At 42.9% G+C, this 6,451-nt stretch overlaps 1 non-coding gene across 1 annotated transcript; it reads left to right on the forward strand.

Moving 5' to 3' along the window:
* Positions 1–5,930: 5,930 nt before the first annotated feature.
* On the forward strand, positions 5,931–6,003 carry TRNAT-UGU. The gene has a single exon. It is a non-coding gene; the product is annotated as a tRNA-Thr (tRNA).
* The last annotated feature ends 448 nt before the right edge of the window (positions 6,004–6,451 follow it).

The following is a 6,451-nucleotide window of genomic DNA, read 5'->3' on the forward strand; positions in this document are numbered from 1 at the left end:
CCTTAAAGAGCTCAAATTCAGACTTGGAACCCATCCTAAGACTCTTTGCGGGCTAGGTGGGAGTCAGAATGGTGTTCCTTGGCTTGCTCAAGTCTGGAAGGTGAGTCACTTCCCTGAGCTGGTGAGCAGTTGCCTTCCTTGATGATTCACTTCCTAATTAACCATCTCCTTTACTGTCCTAATGGTGGGCTTGGAGGAAGAGACAAGAAGAGAGAGGGCAGGTGACAGAGGGGGTGCCTTTGTTGTGGGTAGATCAGAGGCAGGTGGAGAAATTAGAGAACCTCCTTCGAGAAACGCAGTAGGGGTCTGAGAGACAGCAGCAGGGACCACAGGGATAGTTTTGGTGTTCTGTGTTACTGCCCCAATTTGTTCTTCAACTCTGTGTGTGTCTGTCCGAATTTTTCCAAGTTAACACTTAGGAGAAAATGATGAGACCAAGGCTCACTTCACTCCTTGCTCCCCTCCATGCCCCACTTTACAAGACACGCCATACATTTTCAAGATTCCAAGACTCTCTTACCTCTTCTCCCTTGATTTAAAGGCCCCAGCTTAAATGTCATCTCTTTAGCAAGGCCTTATGGGATCCCTTCTGAACCAAAGGCAAAAACCGAAGGAGCGGGTGTTTTAGTGGTTTGAGTATCACACTGACCTGTGAGCATCGTGAGGGGAAGCTGTGAACCATTCATTCACTGGTCTCATTTCCCCAATCCAATGCTCAGTGTTCAGAAAATTCAGATATTAGTATACCCCTTGCCTGGGTTTTCAGAATGTTTAACCGGAGTGAGGACACCAGCAGTGATCCCTTGGTTAAGAAACAAAACCCTAGCAACGGTAGCATTCAAACCTACATCTTCTGAGAGATTAGAGCATAAGTCCACCACTTTAGACCACTTTGCCATACTATAAAACCCATTAACACAATTCTATCTATGATTACTAATTGTACCTTTCTTTCCCTTTTTTCAGCATCTTCAGTATTTCTCACCCAAAACCCCGACTCTAAATATCAACAAAGAACACTAAATAAGTTATTCCCTCCCTCTTCCGCTCTACTAGGACTCGAATCTATCCGCTCACCCTGAACAGCTCTTCTTACTCCAGGAGAGATCTTCGAAACAAACTATCCACTCCAGAAGCAAAGCCCTTGGGATCTAAAACATAATAGCTCCCGGGAGGCAGGAGTCGTGTCAGCTTTGCCTGACGTCCAGTTAGCACCCAACAGTTTATTTATTAATGGGACGGACCAGTGAACCTCTTGATTTAGACTCCAGATTGCTAGAGGGTGGTGGTGATGGTCGTGGTGGTGGTGATGCAGTAAAGAAGAGCAAAGGCATCTTTCCCTAACAATCTCACGCCACGACTTCAGTTCTTTGCTAATTTTTGAGTTGGATACTTTTCCATTATGAAGCCAGGAGAGGAGTCTTTGAGTCTCCAGAAGGCGTAGACCTTTCGTTAAAGAACCAAGAAAATATTTTCTCTCCTAGTTCCCTTTTGCTCTCTGAGACCCAACAGGCAGGTAACAGGCGCTAATCCATGACCTCTCCTGGTCCAGGCCTAAGCAGAGTCTGCAGTCCTCCTCCCCTAATTCTGCGTGCCTTTCAGATTGGATCTGTTCCTGCTGCCAGAAACCTCTGGTCCCTTTCTTTGAAACATAAATCTGCATCTCACAGTGAGGGCCCTTTCCCCTAAGCAGTTGCAGACAAGCAGATGCCAGGTGGAGGCTACTGTTACTGGCAACTGTGGAAGGAGATGGCGGGAGACACCTCCACCCACTTTCCCTAGAAAAGGAGCCCAGATTTTGAGCCTAGGCTGACATTCCAATGCCAGAGAACTTGGCATGCTTCGCTCCCCATCCTCCCCTGCTACCCAAGCCTACAGGCCTCAGGTCAGAAGCCTGGAAGCGGGCCTCAATAGGGAAGAAAAATGGATTCACACTGCCATTCTGCTTGACATAAGGAAGAGTAGCCATACCTCAGTTTGAGCCACACCTTAAACGTTAGAGCTTCTGTCTTAGGGTCCACCATAGTCAGATTTCCATGGTTCCTACGTGAAAAGGAACTCTTGCTTCTGATTACAAAGAAGTGGAAATCACAGAACAGCCAATATCCTGAAATATGTCTCCTTTGCTAGTGTGTGGCAGAGGATTTAACTCATAACTATTGCCTTGACTTGCGGAGAAAAATAGATGACTCTCTCAACAATAGTCTGGAGGATGTTTGGGCCAGTTTTCTACCTACCAAGTGTTATGGGAGAGTTTGGGGCCTCCAATGATCAGCCTCTTATCTTATTCCTCAAGAAAGACTTAAAGGGCAAGTCTTATTCCTCAAGAAAGACTTAAAGGGCACTTTTTGTCTGGTTGAAAAGTGGTACTGAAGTAGCCTCCTTGTCTCTTCCCAGTAGACAGGAAGCTCAGTTTCTCTCCCCACTCCTTTCTTCTTTATGGTGTTTTGGGAACTTGTCATGGCATCAGATGTATGACAGGAGCTGCATAATTTGCAATGCAGATGATATTATAATGATATTATAATTAGCCAACAGTCATGCTTTAGCCAAAGATGGTATCTAAGCTGGAAAAGACTGGTTTTGGCTTATCTCCCTTGCTGGGGCTAAAACAGGAGGAGGTCTGAAGAAAGGCTTAATTTTTTTTTTCGTTTTATAAATGGTCAGTATACATTAAAGGGTAACAGAACAATAACCAGGAAGAAATATGTGGAAGGGTAGGAGGGGTTCCTGCCTCACAAGGGCAGAAATTGTGGTTCCCCGGTGACATTCTATCATATCCTTCATTTGATAAAATTAAGAATATTTGAGGGCAAATTTCCACAAAGAGGCTTTAAACAAGGAAGTTTTATATGTTCATGTTCTATGTTTTGCTCTCTCTTACAAATGTAAGTCAAACCATTATGCTGTACATCTTAAACTTATATAGCAATGTCTGTCAATTATATCTCAAAACTGGAAAAAAATTTGGCCTAGTAGTTTTGAAAAAGAATCAGATTGAACTTCTAGAACCGAAAATTACAATTTATAATTACAATTGACTGAGTGGGTAGATTTAACAGCTGATTAAACATAGCTGTAGAGAGAATTAATGGATTATGGGTAAGAACGTGTAATCCAGAATGCAACATGGAAAGATGAAAAGTCAGAAAATACGGAAGAGAGATTCAAAGAAATGGAGGACAGGGTGTGAAGGTATAATATATGATTAATTTCAGTTTTTATAAATGGAGAACGAAAAATAGAGCAAAAACAACATTTAAAAAGAATTTTCCAGAATTGGAGGGGACAAAAATCTACAGATTTAAGAAATCTCATACCCAAGAATCTGACACCTAAACCATTGGTAAAACCTGGTATTTCTCTCTAAGATCCTGTTTTACACTTCTAAAATGAAATTTCCCTTGGATGCATCTGATTGGTGGAACCTAAGTCACATGTCTACTCCCAGCTGCCATTTGGGAAAGCAAATTTTCTAGGACAGACTCACTTACAATATGTGAAATTACCAAATGTAAGGAGAATGTTTAAAAAATGTTAGACACCCACTCATATGACAAATGCATGCAACAAGGCTATTCAGAAAGCTCGTATTCATGCCTCTGCTGTTTTTCCTTTGTACACTTTTCCTTAAAGAGCACATAACTCAGAGGTTCTAACTCAATGGATGATCTATGTAATTTGAGCTAACTTTGACCTACCAATCTATGGAACTCTAGACACAAGAGTATTCTATTGTACAATTCCCATAAACTCCTCCATCCTTACCACAAATTCCGCCTACCTAAATCCTAGCACCCCTCTGTCCTCTCCAGATACCTATGTTTCCTTTAGACCTATTTTTCTGCAGCTATCATCTTGCTTCTTCAAGGTATGATATTTGAGAGTCCTCCCTGACTCTTCCTTCTTTATTGTCTCTTATTTTCTCTCTATTCACATCTAACTTCAGTAGAATCTGTCTTCACTGTATCTCTTTCATCCATTTTTTCCTTTCCAGTCCATAGCTGTTACCCTCTTGCAGCCTTATGTTTGAGCATTTGCACCATGGCCAATCTCTGGTGTTCCCTTGACTTTAGTTTCTCTTCTCTTCAGTTCATTCTGCAGACCCATGCCTAGTGAGTTTCCATTATCAATTTTTAAAAGGGCATAACTTGATATTTCTCCAAAGAGGAAATACAGATGGTGAAATAGATATATAAAAAGATGCTAAAGATCACTAATAATCAGAGAAATGCAAACTAAAACCACAATGAGATATTACCTCACACCTGTCAGAATGGCTACCATTGATGAAGCAAAAAACAAGTGCTGGTGAAGATGTGGAGAAAAAGGACCCCTCACACACTGTTGGTGGAATTGCGAATTGGTACAGCCACTATGGAAAACAGTCTGGAGGTTCCTCACAAAATTAAAAATGGATCTACTTTTTGACCCAGTAATTGCACTTCTGGGTATTTATCCAAAGAAAACCAATACACAAATCTGTAAAAACCTGTGCACCCCTATGTTCACAGCAGCGCTATTCACAATAACCAAGATATGGAAACAACCTAAATGTCCGTCAATAGACAATTGGATAAAGAAGTTGTGGTACATATATACAATAAAATATTACTCAGCCATAAAAAAAAATGAAATCCTATCATTTGCAATGATGTAGATAGACCAAGAGGTTATTATGCTGAGAAAAATAAGTCAGAGAGAAAGATAAATACTATATGATTTCACTTATATGCAGAATCTAAGGAACAAAAAGAACGAACTAATCGAAAATAGACTCATAAATACAGAGGACAATTTGGTAACAGCCAGAGCAGAGGGGGGTTGGAGGACAGGAGAAAGGGGTGAAGGGTTAAAGAAGCACAAATTAGTAGAGATCGTCCAGGGGATGTTGAGCACAGTATAGGGAATGCAGTCAGCAGTATTGTAAAGGCTATGTGTAGAGTTAGATTGGTGCTAATCAGGAGGATCGTTTCATAGACCATATAAATGTCTAACCAATGTACTGTATACTTGAAACTAATAATAAAATAAAAGAACATAACTTCATTCCAGAAATCTCTGTCTCTTACTAACCTGTTTTAGCTTCCCTCACTTTCAGGAGGCGGGGTATCTCCCCTAGCTAGTGCTCTGCCTTGGCCCCTTAAGTGCTTGTCTTTCTCTGAAACTTTGCTCATAACTTTTCTTCTACCAGAGATCACTCCGCCCTCAAACCTGTGTAAATCTTAACCTTCCTTTAAAGTGCTGCTCAAGCTCATCCCCTCCTGAAGGCCTGCATCTCTGGTGGTTTACTCTGTAAATTCGTGAACCTTGGCATTGTCCGCCGCCCCTTCATACCTGGCACAGCTACCTTTGTTCTCCTTCGTGAAAACTAAAGTTCTTTCATTCCACAAAACCATGACAGTGACTTCAAGGTAAAGACCATATCTGGATGCCTTGTTCCTAGTGCAGAGCCTAGCACAAAGTTGGAATTCAGTGTTTGCTGAATAAAAGGATGAATTAAATAGCGGAGTTAATAATGAACGCCTGCTCTGGCGCTGAGACACACAACCTGTGAGAAAGAGCCCTAAGTCTAAGAAACTTAAGGCGGGCAACGGTTGCAGGTCGGCGGATGTCCTCAGTCAAGGAGAAAAGCGAGTGCAGATGTCTCAGTTTCAGCCAAGAGATCTAGGGGCAGGGGGCAGAGTCTTTCATTGTCTTAGACTGTATTGGGTTAGGCAGATTTCTCTAGTCTTAAAATAGTGGTGGTCTCTGTTACTGACCACCACGCTGCTCTATCCCCAGCAAGAATCTGCAGACTGAATTCCAATAATTGGGAAACAGATCGAAGAAACATTCAAATTTTGTTTGCTATCAAAATTCGGAAGCTCTAATAAAAGCCCAGCATAAAAACATTCATTTTTACAAAAGAACGAGAGGCTGAAGTCTAAGGCCCTATAGCTCAGGGGTTAGAGCACTGGTCTTGTAAACCAGGGGTCGCGAGTTCAAATCTCGCTGGGGCCTAGTTAGTAATTCTTATTTCAATTTCTTCTTACCCATCGATTCCTTGTCTCCGGCAACTTTGACCCTTGTGGAAATCTGGTTCAGTATATCTTCTCGCCGCCCTCCAGACCTCCCGAATAAACACCGCTGAGCAGAACCGCTACCTCTCAGGTTCCTACGCTACCGCGTAAGTACTGTTTTGCTGCCTTGCCTGGGTTGTGGCAGAACCCATTACACCACGCGGAAAGCCCTGCTGGCGTGTGCGGACTTACGCGCTGCGAGAACCGCGAGGGCGGCTGGAACCCAAGCGGGGATGAGGGCGGCTGGAACCCAAGCGGGGATGAGGGCGGTGGGAGAAGAGAATAGGAGAGAGCCCTCAACAGCCGCTCTGGGCAGGCTTGCATTCCGGAACAAGGGCCTCCTGGCTGTGTCAGCCGTCCGGGTTAGGCGTGCGGGAGAATGCAGGCAG

Source organism: Pteropus vampyrus, unplaced genomic scaffold, assembly GCF_000151845.1.
Source record: "Pteropus vampyrus isolate Shadow unplaced genomic scaffold, Pvam_2.0 Scaffold488, whole genome shotgun sequence".
NCBI classification, from domain to species: domain Eukaryota; kingdom Metazoa; phylum Chordata; class Mammalia; order Chiroptera; family Pteropodidae; genus Pteropus; species Pteropus vampyrus.